Source organism: Arvicanthis niloticus, chromosome 3 (genome assembly GCF_011762505.2).
Source record: "Arvicanthis niloticus isolate mArvNil1 chromosome 3, mArvNil1.pat.X, whole genome shotgun sequence".
Classification (NCBI taxonomy): domain Eukaryota; kingdom Metazoa; phylum Chordata; class Mammalia; order Rodentia; family Muridae; genus Arvicanthis; species Arvicanthis niloticus.
Genome location: NC_047660.1, coordinates 76594621 through 76621928, shown reverse-complemented (window position 1 = coordinate 76621928; position 27308 = coordinate 76594621). Strand labels below are relative to the sequence as shown.

The 27308-nt window shown below is 41.9% G+C and overlaps 1 protein-coding gene across 17 annotated transcripts in view; it reads left to right on the top strand.

Annotated features, from left to right (window-relative positions):
• Positions 1-27308, top strand: part of Kcnma1 (potassium calcium-activated channel subfamily M alpha 1) — a 691955-nt gene that overhangs the window by 406960 nt on the left and 257687 nt on the right. The gene's annotated exons all lie outside the window — the stretch shown is intronic.

Genomic DNA, 27308 nt, shown 5'->3' with positions numbered 1-27308 from the left:
TGGCAAGGCACTGCTTGTTTTAATTCCCATTTCTACGCATGGGCTCATTCCTTTACAAAACCCTTACCCTGACCACTATAATAAGTGCACCCTGAAATGAGAGATGGATCTTATTTTGAGACATGAACAACATGTTCATCTGTCTGTTTTTTTAGGAACTCTACCCCCAGGCACAGTCAGCCGTACCTCCTTTGTGTGCATAGATGTTTGTGTGAAGGGTCATCTCCTATCATTGGAGGAATGGAATAGGAGACACTTACTCACTGGCCGGTTTCCTGATGTGCCTTTTATTATCTTAGTGCTGGAGTTGAAACCCTGGGCCTTGTCTATGCTGGACAAGTGCGTCCACGCTGGGTCACAGTTACATCCCTGCTGAACCAATTTTTATTGAGTATGTATTATATGCTCAGCACTGGGTTATGAGTGTCACAGACACAGCCTCCCTCTTTGTTAGCTGTGCCATGATTTTAAACAGATCTTACCCGTATTCTCTGACAGAATGAGGAACTTGATTGGGGCCACCAATGACTGGAATTAAGTGGAAAACTATACCTCTGTCTTATCCATTCTAGGTCCAATATTAGACCTTAACACCTTCAACAAATTTCACCAGAAAACAGAACTCTCTAGTATGAAATAGAAAAATGCCTTAGTGGCCAGTCATAGGATAAAAACAACAACAAATTAAAGATATCTACTTCAAAACATATGACTTTGTATTGTATGTGTAACAAGGTGGTTATAAATAGAAGTGTGTGTGTGTGTGTGTGTGTGTGTGTGTGTACACGTTCCAGAAAACAAGAGCAACAGGACAAAATGGGACAAAACATAGTTTCCGTTTGAGACTGAGGTTCAATCTTATTTTGGAAACAAGATAAACAGACATGAAATGACAGTAGGTAGCACTGCCTACTATATAATTAAGTCCAGAATTGCCATTTACAGCAGAAAGCCTGGGGGGGGGGGGGGTGCAGTCAGAGGAGTGAGAGCAGCACATGCTTGTGTGTGTGTGTGTGTGTGTGTGCGTACATGTGTGTGTGTGTGTGTGTGTGTTTGTATATGTGTGTATGTGTATGTGTGTGTCTGTCTGTACAGGCATGTGTGTATCAGGGATACAGAGGATTCTGTGGAACTCTGAGCCTCAGCTAAGGCTAGTAGTACAGGGCACAGGTGGGCATGGTAGAGGAAACTAACTCTCAGAGGGGACAGGACCCCACTGCATGGAGTAGCATGTACCCTTGGAAGACAGTAGTGATAGAAAGTCTCTTTCTTGGGCCCATATCAGCCCTACCACCCTAAGGGATAGTTGTAGTTGTTTACTACTGACGTAGAAACTCATCACAACAACGCTGTGCCTCAAGACAATCTCTGTGCCTCATTTCATAATTCTTCAGCCTGGAAGTCCAACTTTGGTCTGGTTAGGGTAAGATAAAGGTGTCTTTAAGGGCTGGGAAGATGGCTCCATTAGTAAAAATGCTTTCCTCATGAGCATGGAGACCTGAGTTCAATCCCTAGCACCTGCATATAAGGCTGGGCATGGTAGAGTGTGGTTATAATTCCAGCACTGGGGAAGCAGGGTGGATTCCTGGGGCTCGGTGGGCAGCTAGCTTTGCCTGCTTTCAAGCCAGTGAAAGACCTTCTTTTAAAAAACACATCAATAGCAACTGCAGAATGATATCAGAGATTGTTCATCTCTGTCCTTCACACATGTGTACATACTCACACATTTACACACACATGCGCGCGCGCACACACACACACACACACACACACACACACACACACACACATTGGGGAGGGAGTGAATGAAGGAGAGAGCTTTAGGGTCTGGCTCTTTTCCTGAGGCTCTGTAACAGTCCAGGGAAAGAGCCACATCTTTGCCTTTTCTAGTTTCTATAACCCTCCTAGTCCTCGGCTCATGGCTCCTTTCTCCTCCAGATTCAGCAAGATTGGGTCCAGGTAGGAACTAAAGCAGAGGCCAAGCATGGAGAAGTGCTGCTTACTGGCATATGTTTCCTTACTTATTCAGCCTGCTTTCTCATATAACCCAAGGGTGGCACTACTCACAGGATAGGCCTCCCATATCAATTATGTATGTGTGTGTGTGTGTGTGTGTGTGTGTGTGTGTGTGTAAAAACTGACATGGTTGCCTACAGGCCAATCTTATGGAGCCATGTTTTTTTTTTTTCAACTGAGAGTTTCTCTTCTCAAATAATTCTAGCTTTTGTCAAGGTAACAAAAATAAAAGTTTTTTTAAAAAATCATTTAAAAATGTGAGTAGGACAGGTGTCATTGTAGATTTGAAATTAGATAAAATTAAAACTCAGTTCTTCAGCAATGTTACCTACATTTCGAGAACTCAATAGTCTCTTTAAATGGTGGTTCCTATGCTCTAAATTGTACATATAAAGCATTTTATCATTCTAGAAAGTTCTATCTGCTCACGATGCTAGAATGTGGATCTGTGATGGGTAAACACCATGACTTTTCACCTTTGTATGGAGGACACTTTTACATACAAAGGAGCTTAACAAAAGTTTGAACTGATTTTTAAGAAATTGAATGAAAAAAAAAAAAGAAATAAAAAGGAAAGAAATGAACATGACTGTTCCTGGGCATGGTAGAGATTTATTGTAGATATAGATGACAGCATAGTCAGAGACAGGGACACCGGGAAGAGTCCAGAATGGCCATGACTCTGAGCCTTGTGGGCAGAGGAAGAGGGGAAGGGAACCGGAAAAGAGGGAACTAGATATAGCAGCTAGGAGGCCAAAGGTACAAAAGGGACAGGTAACTAAAATGTCTGGATGACATAGGGAAAAGGCTCTGGGGGAAGGAAAGCCCAGCCCTTGGAATGGAGAGTTCAGGGTAGTGGACAGGGTATGCCAGCCATACCCTGTAACAGGTAGAGACTGAGGAGTGCTGGAAAAAACCTGGAGTCAAGGGTCTGCCTTGATATGTTAATAAGCTTATCAGTCATTTGCCACAGGTTTGAAACTTAGCAGTAAGCTTTTTTTTTTTTTTTTTTTTTAAAGAATTAGATAGTTCTCCAGGATCACCAAGAGGGCTGAGTGGGTGGATATGCTTGTCAACAAGCTAGAACTCATGGGTAGAAAGAACAAAATGACTCCCACAAGCTGTACTTTGGTCTTTGCACATGGAGGGAGGGCAAGTGTTTATGCACACAGACAGACAGACAGACAGACAGACACACACACACACACACACACACACACACACAAACATACACAATTTAAAAGTAATATTGAGCCGGGCAGTGGTGGCGCACGCCTTTAATCCCAGCATTTGGGAGGCAGAGGCAGGTAGATTTCTGAGTTTGAGGCCAGCCTGGTCTACAGAGTGAGTTCCAGGACAGCCAAGGCTACACAGAGAAACCCTGTCTCAAAAAAACAAAAAAAAAAAAAGAGAGAGAGAAAGCATTAAGTAAAAATCATTGTTGAGAAGGAATCATCTCCCCTTAATGTTCAAATTAGATCAAGAATATTTAAGACCTTGACATCCCAAATATAAATGCTTTTATTACATATTATAACGTATCATATATAATATGCATATATTTATGTAAATATATACATTAATATTTTATATATAGATAGAGACAGAGACAGAGAGATAGCTATATGAAGCATTGGGCCTGACTCAGAGCCTCAGCTTCCCAGGCTTCCTGCTCTGTTGTAAAATGGCCCTTTAGGTACAGAAAAGAAAAAAGAAAGCTATCTGGTTCCCCCTACAGGGTGGCTCTGGAATTTCTGTATTGAGAGTAAGTATCCGGCTAGAGAATATGCTAACTTCAGTTCATGAGAACCCGTTATAGTTAGTTTACCTTGAACTCACACTTCAATCTGCCATCTATGACCATAAGGCCCCTCTTCTGTCTCCATCAAGAGGTCCCATCACTGGAAGCACAGTCCCCAGAGTCCCCAAGATCACCTGGACCACCTACCAAGGTGGCCTACATTCCAGTTCTAAAGCTTCAGTTTCTAAGCTCAAGTTTTCTAAGTACCCCCCTCCCTTTAGCTTGTATCTTTATTTTAAAATAAAATAGGGAAGTCAGTCCTCGAGGGTCACATTTGTAATTACAATAGGAGGCCGAATGTAATGGCACACACCTTTAATCCCAGCACTTGGGAGACAGTGGCAGGCAGACCTCTGTGAGTTTGGGGCCATCCTGGTCTGCATAGTGAGTTCCAGGGCAGCCAGAACTACACAGTGAGATCTGCCTCAAAAAAATAAAACAAGACAAAAACAAACAAAAGCTCAAAACAAAAGCCAGAAGACGAAATAAAACAACAAACAAGAATAATAAATAGGGAAAAGGAACAAGTATGGCTTCTTTTCTTGGTATAAGTGTGCCTGTCTTTAGGGGAAAAGGAAAAAGAAAGAGGAAGGAAGAGGAATATACAATCTAAAAGAAAAGGTGCTTCTATAGCCAAAATAAAGCTGGATGTGTTTATATTGTGCATATGCACATGTGTGTTTGTAATTTACATATAATTAATTGGATTAAGCAGTCTGCCAAACAAGTCTGAAGTGCATGTCATTCCAGATCCATTTGAGAAAACCAAGACTTGTAGATGTTAAGTTATTACTTGCTGAGAGCCATAAAGTTAAGTGGCCAAGCCAGCCTCTGAACTCAGGTAACCCACCTCCAAAGTCCAGATTCCTCAGTGTGATACTACGCTGCCACTCAAATGATAAGCACACCCAACTGTTATAGTTACACACAAAAGGAGTACCATCCAACCAAACCAACCAGCCTCCCCTTGGTTCAGTGACCTGACAAAACCGGAGGGACCTTCTGACAGTGTCCCACATGGTCCCAGTTGAGAAAAAAATAAGGAAGAAAAATAGAAAACTCAGTCTACTTTTTAAAATCTGAATTCTATTTCTGTGACTCAGCTGCCTTTTCACAGATCCTTCTCTTCACAGTTGGCCTTGTAGATTAAGAAGGTTCATTTTAAATACATCTCTAAATTAATAATAAAAAAAAAGTTAACATCATTACTGTTGGTCTGATTTGCAATGGCATTAGAGATATGTGCTCTTATGTTGTAAGTTTTACTGGTCCCCAAATTCACATGGAGAAGCTTAACCCTGGACCAGCAATGTTAGAAGGAGTACCATCTAGACAGTAATTAGGTCATGACAATGGAGCATCCAGAATGGTATTAGAGCCCTCATAAAACAAGAATTACCAGACACTCTATGTGTTGGTACCTTGACCCTAGGACACTTCAGCCTCCAGAATTGTGAGCAATACATCTATGTCATTATAAATTATCCAGTCAAAGGTAGTTTGGTGTAGATGCCTGAAGGGACAAAGACATAGAGCCACACCATTTCTTTGATTTTTTTTCTTTTTGAGAGGGAGCAAGAGAGAGAATTCAGTGGTAGTGTGAACCTTAGGGATAGCGTTGAGACCATAGTGTTGACTAAAGTTACTAACGTGTGGCGAGACAAATAAGCCCATTGCTAAGCGCTGTCCCCATGGTTGCACTCTGAATGAAGGCAGCCCCAGCAAAGCAGTCTGGTGAAAGTTTGGATGAATTTCAGGAAGCTGATTGCTGTTCTGGTAGCTGCTGTACTTGCTAAATCTGCTCCCGGAGAAATTACACCGCTTGAAGAGACTTCCAGTTGTGTCTCCTTGATATTGCTTTGTCAGGGATGTGCTTTAAGTAAGATGCCCTCCGTAAGGAGCAGGGATTCTAAATCCTCATTGACTTGCATGGCTGTTATATGCCAAATTGGAAATAACTTCCTAAAATGAATGTCTTCAAGGAACGAATTTAGCAGGAGGTTTTCTCAGATGCCAGCATCTCTTCAGATGGTTCCACTTGACCGGGGTGTTATTAGAACAATCTCCTTGGGCAAACTAAATCTCTAGGACTGAACATATTTACCTTTGCAGCATCTAAAAAAAATAGCAACAATGAAAGCCTCAAATCTTCTCTGAGATCTAAGCCTGATGGTTTGGCCTGGGTATCGAATCGGGAACTGAGAACTGAACTCTAGTTAGGAGTTCAGGGGCAGAATTGATCTTATTCAGCTGGTCCCCTGTGTTCACGTGACTTAACCATGGGAAGGTGTCCATGTTGCCTTGTGAGACACCAATGATATATTCAAATGTACTCATTATGGTATGGTTACAGCAATGTGAAGGAAACCTAATATCCCAGTACAGAGTGGGTTGCAGGGCTCTAAAGGCAAATGTTTTCCCCTAGGGCATTAGAACCAAAGCAATATCCAACCAGATATTTTTTATGCAGGCTCCACTGACCTTAGCAGGATTTTATAATGTCCTGGAGAACATAGATATCTCCTACTGCTGAGGCTAGACTGTCTGTGTTTCAGCTTGACTATATTCTATAAGCCACCAGAATGGTTTCAGGTTCCCTAAAGAAGACCACTATGCAACTAGCATTGAGGGATCCCTTGTTTGATGCTTTTTAAATGAGAAACATATACCCAACCATAGGATAAATTGTATGCGCGCGCGCACACACACACACACACACACACACACACACACACCTTCTAAAATATCTTGTCAGACCCTCTAGAGACAAGTAAGGAGAGTTTCTATAGAGCATGGATGAACATGGATGAATATTCTAGAGTACTATTTCTCAAACTTCAGTGCCTCTCAGAACCACCTAGAGGTCTGCTTCAACCTGAAGTTTAGGACTCAGTGCATTTGAGGTGATATGTGTGTAAGGGTGGAGTTAGAGGGTTTTCCTGCTGGGTCCCAGTGATGATGGTCTAGGAACTGTGCCTTGAGGTCTGTAGGTCCATCCTACCAGGATGACAAACTTGAGTTTGAGCAGTGCCTGCTACTATCAAGATTCTCTTACTTTCAGAAACATTGCTGTTTTAGGCTCTCAGATGTCAGGTTTAACAGAAATTTCCCCCCACCCCCACTTCAAGATACTTTGGGAATTGAAGCTGAAGCACTCATATATTGAGATATATCTAGCATGTTATATCCCATGTTATGGCTTCAACTAGAACAGTTAAGCCTTTTTAGAAAATCTTTTGATCCTTCTGTGCAGTTCCCTTAAACATTCTCCAAGTCCTGGTGGCGACAAGAGGGGATCCCTGGCTTTTATTTCTAAGTCTGGGTGATGCTCTCCTTCTCCAGCCTCCTGAGATTGGTTTAGGGCCAGCTCATGGTGTGTTGGAGATTATGGAGGAAAGACTGCTGATGGAGGTTCCAGACTTACTTCTTTTTCATTCTCTAGATCTGACTTGTGTCCTTTGCCAAGGATAAAGCCCCTTAGGTTGCTGGTCTAAGGAAGAATTTTTTTAGAGCCCAGTCCTTCCTTATTCCTAGGATAACTCCGTTTAACTAGCTTTATTCTTTCCCCTTCATCTTCCATGGAGATTCTGGACCTGGACATAAAACTGCATGGTGGACGATAAACATCTTCCTGTCCCTAAGATGTATTTGTTATTGATTGAGTTCAATATTGAGATAAGTGACTCTTTGATTACATATCATCACAATCACAGAATTCAACTTCTTTCTCTCCCCCGTCTCTTTGTCTCTCTGTCTCTCTCCATCTCTGTCTTTGTCTCTGTAGATCTCTCTCTCTCCCTCTGTGTGTGTGTGTGTGTGTGTGTGTGTGTGTGTGTGTGTGTGTGATCAAATAGCAGTGTATCAGCCTGTCTTACAAAGGGTAAAATTAACTTGATATTTCCTAGAACACAGAAAAAATATTCCCCTGGCCAGATTGGAGGTATGGCAGATGAAAAATATTCTTCCTACTCTTCCTCTCCTTCTCTTGCCCCTCCTCACTCTCTACCTCCTATTCCCCATTCCCCCTCTTCCTTCTCTCTCCCCACTTTTCCCCCTCTCCTCTTCTTTCTTCTCTTTTCACACTGGTCCTGCTCATGCTTGTTCAGCCATTACGATAGATCCACACTTCCCTTTTTACTTTTTATTTTGAGACAGAATGTCACTAAGTTGTCCAGGCTGTCTATGAACTCACTAAGCCCAGGCTTTGAACTTAAGATCCTCCTGCTTCTGCTCCTGGGGAAGCTGGGATTGCAGCCATGCACATGATCAGGCTGGGCTGAGCCCTTCTCTTCCATCAAAATTCCAGTCTTTGTCTTACACTGTCCACAATCCCCTTTACCTTTACTCTTTGCCTTTCTGTAGATCTCTTGTCTTGGATCCCAGCTATCTCGTTAGTTGTTACCAGTTCCTAAGCTCCCACTCTGCTTGCCCACATATGCCATCTCTGTGACTTCCTTAGTTCCTTCCCATTACTCATTGTATACTTGAACGGTCTAGCCCTGGCCTCATTCAGAACTGTCACTCTTCTCATTATAGGTTGTCTTTGATGAGGCTACATGTCTACAAGTGATGTATGCATGTCCTGGCCCACTGTTGTGTGTGTGTGTATGTATGTATGTATGTATGTGTGTATGTGTGTGTATGTGTGTGTGTCTGCCTGTCTATGTGTGTGCATGCATGTGTGTCTGTGCTTATGAGAGAGAGATAGGAAGAAAGAGAGGAGAGAAAAAAAGAGATTAAATGTGGAATTGATTCTAGTTTTATTATTTAGGAACCATCCTAGTTTATCAAGTCTATAGGACCTAAGCTCGCTGATTGGGTTCCTTGACTAGCTAGACATTCCCAGAAATTCCCGTGTCCCCTCGGCATTAGGATTTGCAAGTGTGAGGCACTGTGCCCAGCTTTTTTATGTGGGTGCTGGGAATTAAACTCAGGTCTTCATGTTTGTGTGGCAAGCACTTTCCAAAGGAAGCAGTCTTCCTGGCCCTTCACTGTTTATTTTTGGAAATAAGATTTTATTGGGACACAGTCACACTCTTTCATTTACATATTGTCGGTAATATGAAGACCTAGGGTCACAAAGCATAAAATACCATTTACTTCTTTGCTCTTTACAGAAAGCCTATTGATAGCAGATGCATTATATATTCCTTTGTGCTTTTCTAAATGCCTGGCACAGTGTTTTGCTTATAATAGCTACAAATCAGTTTTGATAAATGCAGCATGAACTTTCCTCTGAGATCACTGGAACTGTAATAGTGATAAAATAAAAATGTGTTTTGGCCTCTGTTATTATACTACTGTGTATTGTGTGGCAGGTATCAGAATAAGATCCTTATATGTCTGTCTCGTTTAGTGTTCCTACAAGCTCTAACAATATGTGTATGGGAGAGGGGGACCTGGAAGAGGCCAGCTGTCTTATTCACTAAGACATTGACACAGCAAGAATGTGAACCAAGGCCTTTGTAATCTCAGTGCCTAAATTTTGAATTATTACTTGAAATGTACTGATAAGTCCTAGCCCCCATAGTGCTGAGAAACAGAAATCTTGAAAAATCCATTTTAAAGAGATATGACACAGAAACCAAACAAGCATAATAAAGGCTAAGACATAAATAGAGCACGAGATCCCAGAAGGAAGGGCTCAAGGCTTGTTTCTTGGGTGTTTCACCCAGCTCACGCTAGTGTAAATCCTCGTTTTGAAATCCCACATAGCTGTACCATTAACACCAGCATCAATTCAGATACTCAGTCACTTGACAGACTTTAAAGCAGGTAGAGTTATAATGTGTTAGTTACTGTACTCAGCTTGAGTTTAAGGTGTGAATGTGATTTCCCTGCTGTAGGGGAGGAATATGTAAACTCAGACTACAAACCCAAATAGTAATAGGGAAAGGGAGATGCATGGTGCAATGAAGCCAGTCTCTCTAGGGAGGGAGATAGGATACTTCTAAAAACGGCTGTTGGCTGATTTTTCTCAATGTCCATTAACTACCATTCTTTCTCTATTTCCTTATCTGTTTTAAAGGCTTGGTGTGTGTGTGTCTGTGCGGCACGCACGGGTGCTCGTGTGTGTGTGTGTGTGTGTGTGTGTGTGTGTGTGTGTGTGCACGCGCGCATGCACGTGTGCATACCCTCCTGCTTGTTAATGAGTACCCATGCATGCAGGTAACTGTGGATGCCCTGGAGCTGGAGTTACAAGCAGATATGAGCTGTAAGATGTAGTTGCTGGGAAATGAATTCTGGTCCTTCGTAAGCATAGCAATGACTCTTAACCACTGAGCCATTTCATCAATCCCTATCTGATCCCCTCCTTTTTTTTTTTTTTTTTTTTTCTCCTTGTCAGTTATTGTAGGGACTTACCTTTGGGAACTGGGTAGGCTGAGGCATCATTTATCTGCTCAAGACAGGTGACATCCTGGTATCTCATGTATAGGACTTGTTTTCCTTCTTACCGTATCAGTTGCCCAAAATTTATTACCAAGCCTATGCTCTGGTACCTGTTGGCAGTGCCAACCACCTCACATCATAACACCTCACATATAAATAAACCAACAAGCATTCTTACTAAGGTGAGTGAACATTTTCGCCAAATTTGGAGACAAAGTCAAACACCTTTTTCCCCTGAATGTTGCAAGCAAAGGACTCCTTGTCTGAGGAATTCTTATTCCTTGTTTAACAAAATAGCTTTGTGTTTATTTCATCTAATTGCAGTCTTTGTTATACAAGAACTGGCACTTCTCTTCTGGCAGAAAGAACAAAAGTTTGGCTCCACTAGCCTCCTAGAGGTCTTAAGGAAGACACAGGAGGATGTCCTCTGGTGCACTGACCTGCCCAGGGGGAGCCCCCTCTTCCTTCAGCCCAGGCTGTTCCCAGTCCCTCACTTCAGCTCTGTTGCATGGTCCACACCGCCACATCTGTTACGCCATTCTGCCATCTAGTGAGGGAAAGCAGGAATGTCGTCCTCAGAAGTCTACCTCCTTTGAATCCTGGCTGATGAACCTCAGATGAAATTTTGACTTTTAGAGGGCAATTCAGGAGAGTTCCCAGCCTACAAGAAGAATTCCCCCCCCCCCCAAAAAAAAAGAAAATAGAAAAAGACAGAAGGCATGTACGTAGCCGGGGTTCTGAAAGTTGGCTCTTGTGCTCCTGCTGAACACAGACTGACACCCCAACCACCCACCCCCATCTCTGTCTAAACTGACACCCAGGGCAGGGTAAGGGCAAGCATTATAGACTGATCCCAGATTAAAGTTCACACTTGACTTTATTAAAATAGAAGTCTTGTCCAGGTTCATTCAGGTTTAAGTCTTCCTTCTGTCTCTTGACAGAAATGGTTCCAAGTCTGAAAGAGATACTGTGGTAAACTGTTGCCGCTTCTCTCATGTGAAGTTATCAGCTAAAAAACCCAAAAGGCCAGGGAGCAGTTTCTCAATGCTTGGTTGTTTCTCAAACCTAAGTAAAAATAGGAATATGGCAAAAAAAAAAAAAAAGTACCAAAAGCCCTGAGTCTAGTCACAGTATTTTCACCCCAGTCTAGCAGGACAGACTTCATGAGCCAGAACTTCAGTAGAAGGATGAAGCTGCATTTTTGTAGATGTTATTGTTTCAGGCATTCTTGCTGGGAGGAGTGTTAGTGTGGTATTGTTACTGAGTACCATTTGGCTAGGTCCCAAAGGTCTCTTTTGTGAAAGATAATGGTACTTTTCATAGATAAGCTAACGGCTGCATAATACAAGGGGAAAAAAAGTTGTGAATATTCTTACCCTGAGCTGTCACTATTCCTATCAACTTATTTATAGGAGAAAGAAAATCTTTCTTCTGCATTGTTCATTATCTCTTTCTTTTACACACACACACACACACACACACACACACACACACACACACACAGATGCCAGAGACCCTGGTACCTTGGGTTCAGTCTACTTTTCTTTGAAATGGTCTCTTTTGAAATGACCCATAACTCAATAGGCTAGGACCGAGGTAGGTATCTATCTATCTCCTGACTCCTCTTCCCCCAGCACCCAGCTTTTTAAAAGAATGTTCTGAAGATGTAACTTGAGTTTCCCTGCTTGCAAGTCAAACTGTTTCTCAACTGACCCATCAACTAAGCTTGACTATTACCCACTCCTGGTGCCTGACCCCTGCATTTCTCTTGGTTTCTTTGACTACTTGCCTGCTACAAAGTGGGGGGAAAGAATATATTTAAGATGAAATAAAGAAATAGCAACAAAAAGGGTCAGAGCCATAACCCATGAAGAACTTTCTAGACTCACCACTGTTATATGGAAAGTGCATGGCTTTCCAGGGAAATGTAATAGAGTACTTGGCTTCCTTATTCCAGGACTAGCAGGAATCTCAATATAGGTATAGTTGTTCTGGGATCATACTGGGGATGGCTGTAAAACAAAGAACATGCCAGAACAAGGAAAACAAATGCTTCCTGTGCACAAATATACTTCAGTAAGACCACTTTCCTAAGTTCTAGATAGTAAGGGAAAACAAATGTTTCCAGAAAGACATGGATGAGGAGGGATTCCTGAAAGCAGGTTTTGGTGGCTCCTTATATTCCAGGATATATATATATATATATATATATATATATATATATATATATATATATATATATATTACACCATTTCAAAGAAAAGTAGACTGAACCCAAGGTCCCAGAGTCTCTGGCATCTATGTGTATGTGTGCATGTGTGTGCGTGTGCGTGTGCATGTGTGTGTGTGTTTGTGTGTATGAGAAAAAGAAAGAGATAATGAACAAAGCAGAAGAAAGGTTTTCTTTCTCCTATAAATAAATTGATAGGAATAGTGTGTGTGTGTGTGTGTGTGTGTGTGTGTGTGTGTGTGTGTCACATCTGCATGGGAAGGAAAGGCAGAAAATGCTGCTCATATGTTTGTGAATGTGTTTTAAAACAGCCATCTCTGTTGAAATAGCAACTCAGAAGTATGAATGAAAGGGACTTTGTGATGTTTAGCTCTAACAGGGTGATCACAGAAGTCAGTGGCATCTTTTCCCTGCTGCTGGGTGTTCAGCTCGGCCACCATTCATGCCAAAGACCTTGAGCAACCTTGGATAAAACCCCAAAGTTCATGCTTTGTTTGTTGTCAGCAATGATCTGTGGGATGCATTGGCGTGGGCTGCCTTGCCTGGGCAGGGTTCTCCATGTTTTAGTCTCACAGCTGGGTGGTGTACTGAGACATCTGGAAGGTACTGAATGAGAACCATTGAGCGAGCAAAGGATTGGTAGAATAATCAGAGGGCCCATCTTCTATTCTACAGGAGAGAGATCAGCAAAAATTTTTCTGTAACTTTCCAGGTAGTAAATATCTTCAACTCTGAAGACCATCCAATTACCATTACCATTATTCTACCTTTCACTGTGGCCTGGAATCAGCTCCATAAAATATGGACTGAATGAGCAATGTGAAGTATATAATTATATAGAAATGTCCATTATATTATATTTATATATATGTATATTATACCACATACAATGAACATGTACAATGAAAATTTTTAAAAAGAAAGTATTCATGGACATTTAAGTTGGATGTGTATAACTCTAAAGGCTAGAAAGCATTCTTCTGATTTTTAAAAGCTATTTAAACACATGAAGAAACACATTTTTAGCTTTCACACTGTGCACAAGCTGTTGATGGTCTAGATGTGTTCACATGTCATAGTTTACCCGCCCTTCTGTAGAGGATTGTGTACATGGTTAGGGTAGAGATCATATGAAGCTTTAATTAACTCATTCATTCACTCAGGGCTTTATTGAGTGCTTGCTGTATGCCACACTCTGTCCTAGGCACTGGATGTACCAACAAACTTCTGATTAGTCACCAGCCTGAGGAACAGGTCCTTATCTTTGACAGCTCAGGACTCAGAAGGATGAGTCATGACATTATAGTAAATAAGAACCCTCAGTCTAATGAATGTGCATGAAGCACTTTAACGAATTGGGCATTTCTACCCAGCATCTGCCATATGTCGCCAGCATCATTCAGGCATTCCTTATTTACAGACTGGAAATCGGTGGAGATGGGGTGATTTCCCCATGACCTCTAATTCAGTTTGATGCCTATCAATTTGCTGCTGGTTCTAGCACATCCAATGCTCACTCAAGAGTTCTAGTGGGTTTTCAGATACTTCCCCTTGAAGATCAGGAAGACTTAGGAAAAGAATCTCTCTCCTCTCATTTGGCCTCATTCTTCCTATTCTCCCTCCACCTTGATCAAGACTAGCGAAGAGAACAAATTCCCTCTCTGGATTGTAGTAAAAAAAAAAAAAAAAAAAAAAAAAAAAAAGTGGATTTTTCTTTTTGGTCTTGTCTATTTCATTTTCTGAAAACAAAAATAGCCTAGGAAACTACTAAATACAACAGAAGCAAGTAAGATTGGAGCCTTGAAAAGTTTCGCATCACATTTGTCCTGCTCTGGTCTGCTTTGGGCCTGCCTTAATTCAATAATCTATGCAGTTTGAGCTCCAGCTAAACTTCCTCTGCCACCTACAATTCTGCAATCCTCCTAAATCCTTTAGGGGATTCCAAGGCAAATGGCCTCAAACAGGAGCTTAATTGTCTGAGAGATTTTATTTGCTTATTAGAACAGTTTGGTCCTCAGCATTATCTGTATGGGGAATAATTCCCTTAGCTGCATCACTTTTATAGTTTCTAGCTCATTGGATTGCAGTCTTTCCTACATAAAAGGATGCCTGGCATGGAGCCACCCAGAGTGAAAATTTGGGGGGCTTTTATCACTGTGCAAAGTCATAACAATGTGAGCAGCATGAGTGTCGAGAGCTGGAGAAGAAGGCAAAGGGAGAAAAGGGCAGAATTTAGAGATATAATTTGGGATTAATAAATGATTCATCCAAAAGATTAGTATTGATCACAGCTCGGTGGATGTGTGTACTATGAGATTGTAAGACACGGTTCAGCCAGGAATAGCCTGATCTAGTTATGAGTATGGGAAATCAAAGCACCATGTCTACAATGGGAATTTAACATCTGGTGAATAAATACAACAGAGAAATGATAACGTGTTTGTAGTAATACTGAAAACCAGACAGGAGAAGATGTGCATTTAAATGCAGACATGTGTTTGCTTTGGCTATAAGCCATATGTTGGTTGTGTGATACATAAAGATATCTATGCATCCACATAATAGAGTTCAGGTTGGTAGAATAGTAACTGGAGTTTGGAATCATGCGTTTGGCTTTTCTCAGATCATGCAGTGATTGGAACAATGAGATAGATAGTCAATATTAAACCAACCATCTATGAGGCTCCAAATGAAGAAATCTTACCTGCCTTGTTCACTATGCTCTGGATGAATAAATACAGGCATCAGTAAAACAGGTGTTATTTATTTTCTTAGCCCAAACTTTCTTTAAAAACCATCATGCAGACATGGATCATGGAGCAGATAGACACTGTTTCACTCAAGTTAGGAAGGGAATGACGAGGGAGGACATGATGGGATTAGGAGACAGATAATGGGGAAAGGTTCTCAAGCTACCTAGAGGTTCCAGTGAGTAGCTTCATCTAGAGACTTGTGCGCATGTATAGGGAGGTAGTTGATAGAGCTGTAGTGTTTCTGCCAAGAGCTGTACCTGATCATATTCAGTGGATGAAAGCCCCATGTGGAGAATGGACAATACTGAAAACTAGACTCATAAGTCAAGAGCCTGGGGGTCAACTCCCTGTGTGTATTTCCTGGCGAGAGTGAATGCAGCCCTAAATTATGGGCTGTTGAGTCTCCTGCTTGGATCTCTTCAATTGTTAATTCCAAAGAAGGCTTGGTGCCAAGCTGGAGTGGCCTTGATGACCAATAGAAATCAGAGATCATTAGAACTGCTTGAGTTTACTTAGGGGCATTTATAAAGCACAAAACATCCACACAGACGTTCCATCTAGTAAACATATTGGGAGAACGATTATAGTTTGATTGGCATTTTGAAGTGAATTTCATTGTTCCCTTGATTTGGAGGACATGGACAAAGATGTTTTAAGAGGTGATTAGCCCAGGAAATCATACAGCTAGTAAATAGCATTGCCTAGTCTATCATTGGAGGCCTGATAAACTGGTGACCTTCTTAATATGGCATAAGTGCCAGAGGATAACTCTGTTATGCCAGCAAGGACTAAACATACCTTTTAGTGCTTCTAGTGGAATGAGTTATCTGCTTTGGTGCCACAGGAATCATGCATTTTAAGTTGAGAATGTGTTGATGTACCTGTGGATGTGAGGACTTCTGAGAGAGGTAGAGTTGAATTGAGCCTTAAGGCATAGGTAGAGAAATGGAGGGGGCAGGGAAGACATGGCAAGATGAGGGAAAAATTATACATGGGAGAAGAGTCTCACTTGGGCTGTGTATGGGATCCGCTGAGAATGTAATCTAGATTATCTTTGTGTACCTATAGAGGGGATAGTTGATAGAACTGCAGTGCTACTTCTAGGAGCAGGAGTGTATGAGTCTTGGCAGACTGGTTTGTGAAAATCACAGGGGAAAATGGAAACAAGCCTTCCCTGATACACTGTTATATCACTCACTTGGAATCCTGCCTGTAGACACACAGTGAGTAGAACTCTCCTACTTGTCCACCCATCCAATACTGCATTTTACATCATCTTGATCCATTCAATAGGCAATTATCACATCCCTACTATGTCCCCAACACTCATTAAGTCTCAGGTGATGACTCCTAGGAAATCCCTACTTATGTTTGGTGAATTTATACAGGAATGAAAGAGCAAAAGAGAGATTTGAGTTATTGTCTTCATTCACAGGAAAGAACAATTCCACTACAGTTTCAGAGTATGTCAGGGCAGGGCTGGAGAGCAAGGACAACAGAGACATCCAGGGTCCCAAGGAAAGGATGGGCAGTGTTTGGCCGGGTACATTCATAGATTCTAGGACCTTGCTAGCTAGAGGACAGAACAGGCAGATGGAACCAAATATTAATGCCTTACAGTAAACTAAAGGACATAAAAATGATGAGAAAACAAGAAAATAGGAACAACATAGGTTGAGGGGAAGCAGAAGGCACAGGAGAATGGTTTCATGTTAGACAGAAGAGAACCATCTGGTCCAAGGTCATCTCTACATCTCCATAGGCAAGCCCTGGGCAGGAATGATGCAGCTCTGGGAAGCTTTCCAACTCCAAAGCCAACTCAAAGCCCATCCTTCTCAGAAGAAGGCCGAAGAAGTATCTGTCCAAGTCTAGATGCCCAGTTATTTAAAAAGAAAGAGAAATAGCCACAATATGCTGCAGAAGGAAAGAGCTGATGGAGTTCAGAACTGTTGCTTTCTTAAAACAGAAGTCAGAAATAAAGTGTCTTGGGATTTTATTTTGGGGGCTTAGGAGTGGGGAAAAAGTGCATGACCTTGGATGGTTTATGGTAGTGTTTGAAATTGCTGGTAAAATTATGTCCTTGTAATTCACAGCTGTGTCATATATTCCAGCCCAAAGTATAATTTATGTACCCAGACAGGTCCTTTGAAAATGAATAAGGGAAAGTCTCACATAACACACAGTTTATAAAATAGTGCTGTTTTTAATATAAAATATTCTTGGCTTAAACATGTGTGTTTAATGGGGTTTATTGTTGGTCTAGGGTCATTACTGAAATTCTTGTAGAATAGGATGGGGTTTTAAGGAACTCTAATAACATTGCCATCTTTGCTGGTGGGGCTGCCATACTGAGAGTACTCAAGACTCTTTCTCTGTCTGTATCACCTAGAAAGAAGTATTACTATAAAAATTCTCCTCTTGATACAAACCCTGGGAAACTAGATAAGCTTGGCCTTAACCTGACCAAGAAAACTTAACTTCCATAGGAAACAAAACAACTGTTAGATGCTACAAGTAGCTCAAACCATGCTCCTTGCATCAGTTTGACATTGGCCTCAGTTACAGAGCTGGAGAGGGAAGCAGTTAGGGATGCTGGAGACAGAATGCTAGGAGCATCTCATCTCCCTGAGAAGATGAAAGGGACAAGAGAAGAGAGTCTTTTGTCCTGCAGTCAGGAGAGAGAAGCCCTGTGTCTGAGACCCAGAACCTCCTTGAGGGTCAAGTTATAGTGCCACCCCTCTGGGGTGATCTTGAACAGCAAAGCAGAGGCTCTGCATTATGCCACCCTTATCTGTAATAAAGACAAGCTTTTAGTCTTTGCTACTTACAGGGAACATTGTTAGGATCAAGGGAGAGGTGGGTTGTTTTTTTTTTTTAAAACTCTGATCTAGTGACCAGAGTCACCTCTTTCCTTTTCCTGTTTACTCCCTCCTCCTCCACCACCACCACCCTGTTACCTGTACTTCAATAAAGCTTAAGGACAATGACCTGACTCAGACCTCCTTCTACCTCAGCCTATTCTGTCTGATCTCTTTTCTGTCTTTGCAGTCAATCCCCACTGACTCTTCCTTTTAAAGACCCGTGTTCATTCCTGTCTGCACCCCCACCCCTGCCATGACAAGGCCACCTGGTTTTCTAGATTTGACCCTCCATCCTTTCTGCCCTCTCCTTTCCTGGCCCTGCTCTCTGAGTGCCAGAAGTGATGATAAGAACTGCATCTTGGAACAGAGAAAGAGAAAGGTGTTTGTGATGCAGTGACCAGGGCCCCAGCCATCTTGGAACAGGCCCCAGGGTACTGCTCCCATTAAAGGCAGTGGAGCTTAGAGGTACTGTAACCTTGTGCTTGGGAGTTCCTTGGTGTCTACTGAGCTGTGGACCTTAGCTTCCCTCAAATGAAGGACAAGGGGTCAAGTGTTTTGCTTGACTCATAAAAGTAGGTCCAGCTCCACTTAGCCCAAATTAAGACAGCTCTTATTTAGTTCCGTGGCTTTTATTTTATAGGGTTCAGTAAGCCTGAGCATCTTCAATAAGTATTTTTAAAGTACTATTTTGTAATTTTCTTTTAAAAAAAAATAAAAAGGAAATGAAAGCAGCCACAACAAACAATATAAAAAATTGATTCCATCACTTGAAGATCACTATATATGTTGAAAGAGTAAGAAGCTAAATAAATTATGGCTCATTCCTATAGTCCTAGGACTTAGGGGTCAGAGGAAGGTGGATTAGGCATAGAAGGCTAACCTTGACGTATGAGACTCTATCTCAAGCTAAAAAGTCAGACAAGCCAAAGTAATATTAAACCATCTTATAGTATATTTTAGTATGCCTGGTTTTTAGAAGTAAAAAATTTAAATTTACATTGCCTTGAGCATAGAAAAAAATAGAGAAATAGGAATTGCTAGTTATGAAACTAGCATGGGTATAGAAAAGCACTTCAGGAAAACAATATAGCAGAATCATGTTTTCCTTTAACGATAGTGTTGGCTGTGATGTGGCGTGGGTGGACTTTTGGCTGTGAAGGAAGAGAATATGGGTGTATTTGTCTTTCCTTGTGCTTCTGTCCCTCACTTGCTAGTCATGCTATCTTCTTTACTTTGGTCTTTTAGGTTTTGTGGTTTCCCAACTTTATTTGGTCTTAGCAAAGTTTTTTTTTTTTTTTTTTTTTTTTTTTTTTTTTTTATTCAGCATTCAGTCTAGGTATATTGTCTGTAGCATCTTCTACTGCTTCCACTTAGCTCCTTATGGTAGAGAACCTCCCCAAGGACTAAGGTGCTTGTCTTGAAGTTCAGGGTCACGAAGGATGAGGTTTCTAGACTAGGATGAGAGAGGTAGCCTGAGCAGTAAATGAGCATACCAATAGCCTCTGGAGCTGACCATATAGCCTTGAACCCCCTTTTCATCCCCTGTTGTCCTGGTAACTGTAAGAAATCTGTCTCCTCTTTCTCTGCTCCTTCTATAAGATGGTCTAAAACTGTGGTGGTTTGAATATGTTTGGCTCAGGGAGTGGCACTATTAGGAGGTGTGGCCTCATTGGGGTAGGTGTGGCCTTGTTGGAGGAAATGTGTCACTGTGGGGGTAAGCAATGAGACCCTCCTTCTAGCCATGTGGGAGTTGATCTATTCCTGGCTTCTTTTGGATGAAAATGTAGAACTCTCACCTCCTCCAGCATCATGCCCACCTGGATGCTGCCATATTTCCTACCTTGATGATAATGGATTGAACCTTTGAAACTGTAGGACAGCCCCAATTAAATGTTTTCCTCTATAAGAGTTGTCTTGGTCATGGTGCCTGTTCACAGTAGTGAGACAATCAATCACCTTTCATAAGATGTTGCGGGGATAAAAGGAGCTGTAAAAAATAGATTGAAGAAGGCTTCAACCACAGTAAGAGTTTGGCAATTACTCTTTATTCATGTACTGGGGTTTGCATGGTGGACATCAGCTCTTTGTATAGTCACTAAATGCTGTCTGTGGGTTTCCTACAGGACATGGTCTGTAGACTCCTCAAGCAAGAACAGGATGGAGGTGATCAGTGACTGAGTAGCACCCTGGCCCCTGCACCCTTCAATGGGAAAGCCACACACATACATATGTACAGTCATGGGTGGAAACTGGCTGCTGCAGTTTCCGGGGAACACGTTGCTGTAGTTGCTCATGATGATGCTTGTTTGCAAACAAGTTCTTTATTGCTACTTTCCCATCTCTCCTTTCAGTTCCCCATCCCTTCCTGGTGTCCCCTGAGATCGACTCCCAAAAATGCCATTCATAATTAGATCCATTTCCCAGGTTCTGCTGGGGGGGTGGGGGGCAAACTATAACATCGTACTTTCTAAAACAACAGCTGTATATGCTTACACTCTCTCACACACACGGGAGGGGGGAGATCACAGAGGGTTCTCTAGGTTTCTATATATGAACTATAGAACAAAGATTTCAATGTAATCAACACACCTAGAGAGTACATATTACCTGGCTTTTGTTATCCCAGGTGATAAAATGACAAGATATAAGAGATGGCCTTGAACCCCATATCTTTTGCAATACACAGAAATAAACAGGTACTGACTTGTCTTTACCATCTTGGCCCTTAGTCACAGTAATCACTCAGTTCCACAAACTCTGTTGATGGTGATGGGTATCTGATCCTTTTAAGACAGGGAGCTCCTTTTTGAATCAGACTTGTACTGATCTCCAGATGAGAAACTGTGATATTCAGCTACTCTGTGGCCCCTAAGACCCTAAGAAAGCAACTCAGCAGATTGATTTTGAACCAGATTCATGTTTATGAAACATGCAAGAGAAAATGGCAAGATTTGCCAATTTGATGATTTTACTGTCTGGGATAATAAAAAAAACCTCTCTTAATTAGCAAGTACAATTAGCATTTATAAAAAACCAATCCATCCACAAGGTGAATATGCTGAGATGAAACATCTTGTTCCTGATGCTGTGGTGCTGGGGTAAGTGGAATCATTCAGGAATTAGGAATTCTAATGAACCAAGTGCTTCAGCCTTCAAGTGCATCTGGCCCAGCTGGGAGGTCAGAATCTGCAGCAGCCAGGAGCAAGTTTCCAGGACTGATTCAGTGCTCCAGAGAAGCCTGTTGTTTGTTTCCAGTTGCATAGAAGCCATAGAAACTGCAGGTTTATGGAGGTGTTTTTAGCTTTTTTTATACCTCGGCTATGTTTAGTACTAATATTTCTTTGTGGGTCGAATGACCGTCTAAAGCAGAGCTGCATGCGTGGTGCAATTTGATCTTGTGTTAGCTTTTCATTACTTTGACAAAACACCTAACATAAGTGACTTCAAGGCCAAAAGGTTTATTTGGTTCATAGGTTCCGAGGTCTCATTGCGTGGCCTGCTGGTTCTGTTGCTTTTGAACCTGTGGGGATGTAGAACATCTGTGTAGGAGCATTCACATTCAACAAAGCAAAACCCGTTCACCTTCCGGTGGCTGGAAAAGGAGGGAAACAGGAAGGGGTTATGGTCTCAGTAACCCATTCAAAGGTGAGATCTCAAGGATCAAACAGCCTTCCAGGTACCTCAGCTCCCAAAGGCTTCGCTACCTCTACCGTACCGCTACTGCTTCCCAGTGATGCCACATGCTGGCAGCTGAGACTTTAGCATATAAACCTTGGTGCTAGGGGGAGTCATTCTGGAAAGCAGTAGCTGCAGAAGCCTGAGGACCTAGTGTGGATCCCCAGCACCAAGGTCAAAGCTGAGTGTGGTAGCACATACTGTGACCTCACTGCTGGGGGATGGAAGACGGGCAGACCCCTGGAGTTCACCGGCCAGCTTCTCCAGCTACAGAAGCTTTTAAGCTATGATCCAGATCCAAACTACCACAGATTTAGAAGGGACATTTTTAGGTTATCTATTACCGAAACTCTCAGGTCCTTCCTGCCTCTGAAACCTAATTACAAAGCGTGAACATGGCTTGGTGAAAACACCACCGTGAGCTGAAGCACCCCTGAGAGTAGAGGCCACTTATTTCCTCCAGTTGCCATAGTCACCAGAGACCTCAAGTTTACTTTTGACTGTCTTTATTTCCCTCAGCAGTGCTGATCAAAGAATTTCACGCAAAGAAATTTGAATTGCCAATTGCCCTATTGGGTTTGCAGATTCTGCAGGTTTTAGAAAGCCCTTAAAACGCGGAGTGTGTTGCACTGAGTGACTGATTATTATTATTTGCTTTTGAGGGGTTACTATTTATGCTTCTGGGGAGACAGCACCATGCCTTAGAGTGTTTCTCACTGAGCAGCTCTGAGGAAAGAACTTAATGTGTAATATGGATACTGCAGCTTAATGCCGATCAATTCATCTCTTCCAGCTCTGTGTATCCTCCTGCTTTGCTCACGGGGTTTGAAATGCACACGTGTTTATGTCCTCCATGGGTCCTCCTTGCAGTCAGCACAATGAGTACCAGACAGGCATGTGATGGAGGAAGAAGAAAGGGATGGCCTATTTCATCCTTTAATGGGATAATCAGTCCAGAATAATGGTGGTTTGATTTGATTTGCAAGCCCACACCACAGGCTATCGGTAATACAAACGGTATAAACCACGACATGAATACAGCATACGTTTACAGTTGCAGTTACACTGTGGTGGGAGGGGTGACTCTGCTTACTGAGACTGATAAAGCAGTAAATGTACCTTCTTCATCTTCACATAAATCACGGCTTGGCAGGCATTTTCATAGTCTGAGCCCAAGTTGCTAGAGTTTTTCTTATCTATGAGATTCTTCTTGTCATGTGTAGGTTGTACACAAGGATCAAGAGTCAGTGCTGAAGAGTGATCCATCTTCATCAGTGGGGTAATAAGACGTGAGGACATCTGAGATGTCACCACATGAGCTTAAGGCCGGTGCTCTTGGGCCTCTCCCACTGGCTCTATGAAAGGATGGAAATGTCAGTCCCCATCCTCACTGAATGGGTGAGGCAGACAGATTTGTTGGTTAATGGAGCCTGTCATCAAATTGAGATTCCTGACCTCCTTGTACCCAGGGGCCAGCTAGGATACAGGACACAGGTTATGATTGGACATGGATATTATCTGAGGTAGTGCTTAGTGGGTTTGAACACAGAATCCCAATAGTGAAAGAAGCTGCCTAAAAGAATATTTTAACTGCTTAAACAAGTGTGGAGAACATTTAGTAACAAAAGGTGAGCCCGTTGCATATCTCTTTCCTCATTCTTAGAACATTTCATGTATTTATTTAGAGATCCAGGTATCACTGTCTGTGTCCTGCTACCCTGTCTGCCCTAGTGCTGAGATTACAGGTATACACTAGTATACAGAGCTTTAATATTCAGTTAGTGAATGTCACCAAAGAGTAGATATTAGTGATATGAGTACAAATAAAAAGTGTACACTTATTATATGGAAAAAACAACTGCTGAAATAAGTACATGATGCAAAGACTTTAGAATTAAGGAAAGGGAGTTCTAGCTTAGTTTGGTATTTTAAAATATTTTAAGTGTATGGTTTATCTGTATATGTATACATATCCCAAATTTGCCTGGTTTCTCTGGGGTAGATAAAAGAATGTATTAGATTCTTTAAAGCTGGAGTTGTGGCTAATTGTGAGCCACCATGTAGGTGCTTAAAACCAAACCTGGGTCCTCTGCAAGATCAACAAGTGTTCTTAACCACTGAGCTATTTCTCCAGTCCCTTTAGCTTAAATCTTGGCTAGAACTAAATAGAGAATGCTTTTAACAGATTCAAGACCAACCAGAAGCATAGACCACACATTTTGAGAGGCAGCTTCTCATTCTTTGCAAGAAACCAATTCCCCCTTTACATTTTATAATACAAAGATAACACAAAAGGTCTCATGAGTGGAAATCAGCGGTGAATCATTCTAGTTCAGCAAGCTGACTTACTATAAGAAAATGCAAAGTTCCTGACTGTGCTGACCACTGCTGATCTCAAAGTATTCAGCATTTACTTGAATGGAAGTTATCTTTATGTACCTGAGTTGTGCTAGAAAAATTAAATAAGAGGATCTTAGGTGCTATAGTGAGTATTGCAGTAAAAAGAAGGAGTTACCAAGAGGTGGTCATTCCCAAAAACTTTCTTAAGGAAGTTGGAAGAACCTGTTGATTCTTAGTCACTCCTTTCCCTCTTCAAAGAATTGCCTTCATCAAAAGCTGACAAACTATGGCCTGCTAGCTGAATTGTACCCACCAACCTATGTGAGGGAATACATTTTATTGGCCCATATTGTTTGTAGTCAGTTTTTGCATTCCTAAGACAAGGATAGGTAGCTGCCATGGTCGAGGTTATGTGATGTGTAAAGTCAGGGTTACTCACTATCTGCTCCCTGTCTCTGTCTCTGTTTCTCTCTTTATCTCTGTCTCTGTTTCTCTCTCTCTCTCTCTCTCTCTCTCTCTCTCTCTCTCTCTCTCTCTCTCTCACACACACACACACACACACACACCACGTGCATGATGCGCGCACACACACACACACACACACACACACACACACACACATGGATAGAGAGAGGGAGCTAAATCAAGAGTTTCCACTTGGAAGGATCACCTCTGTTCTTTGTAAACTGTAATTGAAGCCATAATTCACCTAGCTCCTCAGTCTTTATTCAGAGCCTCTGGCACAGGTATTCTGCTTGAATTTAATTTTAGGATAAGGTTGATCATTCAATCGGCTTTGTAGGCTTTTCCTGTTCATGGTTATTATAACCCAATATTCTTCTTCCTTGCCATAGGTGACAAGAGGTGCGAGAACATCTCAAAGATGAACTTCCACTATAGACTCATTGTCCAGGCAGGCTGAGACCAGGGTAAAGCAAGGGAAAGGCCTGGATGTAAGCTTTAAGGAAGCTCCCACTCTCAAGACTATTCAAGTACAGAGCCACCCTGAAAAAATGGAATACCTCCTTAAATATTGTTCTTGAAGTACCTTCTTCTCACTCCCCTCCTTGTTCTGAGGCACCAAGTAATGTCCGGGCCCCTCACCCCTACTTTTAGAAAGTTTGGGGTTTGTCTTTATGTATTCCCAGACATGTTTGTCATTGTTGCTGACTTTTAACCATGTGGATACATTTGGGTCCTGCAGTATGCTGAAGTACAGATCTCAAAAATCCAATCTATGGGTACTTCAGTGGCCTCAGATGGCCATCTGTCACTTACAGGTCCAAATGTTAGTCCAGAGAGAAGCCTGGGGCCATGTGTCAGCTTCCCAGTTGGGGCTCCCTACAGGAATCAGATTAGAGAGGATTATTCCACTTCTTTCCTTGATCTCTCAGGGAAGAGGAGAGGAGATTGGATGAGTCCAGATTCTTTTATCCCCAGTATCACACATATTGTGCCAGTCCACACAGTGCCTCTCAGGCCATTTCCTTGGAAACAGTAGAAACACCAAGGACCAGCAAGTTGGTGATATTTATTGCCCCCTGATGAAGAGGAGGGGATGAGGAATGTGCTGAATATGATTTACTAGAGTCATAGTTAGTCGGGGGGGGGGGGTCATTGTTCAGGAGGGAGGAAAGATAGAACAAAGAGGAAGGAGAGGAGATGAGTAAGCCATGTCACAGGCGATTGGGCAAGAGTCTCCTGAATAGTTCAATCAAGGATCAAAGAGAAGCATATTCTCCCTTGTATCCTGAGGGCTGAGCAAACAACACAGATTCTTGGTCCCTGGTTTTAGTGAGAGAGAAAAGAGGTTAACTCAAAGACATTAAATTTGACTGAACTAAAACTCTGATAATAAATCATAGCACAAGGAATATATGTTTGATTATAATAGGTTCAGCCTTAATGCTTGTGTCCTCTGCTTCAAACCGCAGACATCGGGTGTCTCTTTTGTTGGCTAAGCATAGAGCTCACTTGCCGATGGTGGATATAGGTTATCAGTTCACGTCTAGCTTCAGAATTGGCCTCCCTCTTCTCCTTATAGCTTTCCTCCTTTATCCATATTCCTCTTTGACCGTGATCAACAACTCTCAGAAAGATGTTTGCTTTAGCGGGGACCAATCCATTAGACTCAAATTGAAAACACACATGAGATCCACTAATCTTCACAGTCCTTTTTTTTAAACTTTCTTTTTAAAAAAAGACTTATTTATTTATTATATATAAGTACACTGTAGCTGTCTTCAGATACACCAGAAGAGGGCATCAGATCTCATTACAGATGGTTGTGAGCCACCATGTGGTTGCTGGGATTTGAACTCAGAACCTCTGGAAGAACAGTCACTGCTCTTAACCACTGAGTCATTTCTCCAGCCCATCATAGTCTTATCCTTAGAAGGATGATGCTGTCTTTAGCAGTAAAAGGCTTGCAAATGCTATAGAACCAGCCTTCATTCTCACAGAGGAGCAGAGCTAGAATTCAATATAAATGTTTGACCCTAGACTTTACCTCCTGCATAACGCCATTTCTTTTGAAGCGTATCAGTGAACATTCAAGGAAAGAGAGCTATTTTAGTCCCTTAAAATAAAACTTCAGGTGACCATCTTTGTAATAAGATACCTGAGATCACTAGGCTTATGTCTAGTTCATGGTTTGGGGACTCAATCCATGACCCGTTGCTTTTAGGTCTGTAGGTCTGTGAAGAGGCAGTGCATTGTGGCAAAAGAATATAGCAAAACCCTTCACTCCATGGCTAGGAACTATTAGGAAGAAGGAGAACCCAGACAGTGTCCTATGATCCCCATTTGTCCCCAGTGACCTAAATACCCCTCACCAAATGCCTACTTCTTAAAGGCATACTCCAGTGATGCCATCCTGAGGACTAAGCTTTAAATACATGGATCTTTGAGGGATATCTGACATCTAAACAATAGCACTAGCCTAGCTAAATACAATGATGGGTTGTAATGTTCTCTTTAAGATGGGAAGTTGCTTGAGACCTAACTATTTGATAGCAACTCACATTTGTACCCCCCAGCTTATCTGGCCCCATAGCTCCCTCATATTAATAATGGCAGCAAGCATATCTGGACCACTTGTGTTATGTGCCAAGGACAATTGTGATGGATGGAGATATGTTTGTTTGTTCCTTACAACAGCTCTGTGCATTATTCTCATTTCATAGTCAGGGAAATTGGGCTACTTTGAGTTGAAGGAATGTGCCATAGTTTATTCCCAAATA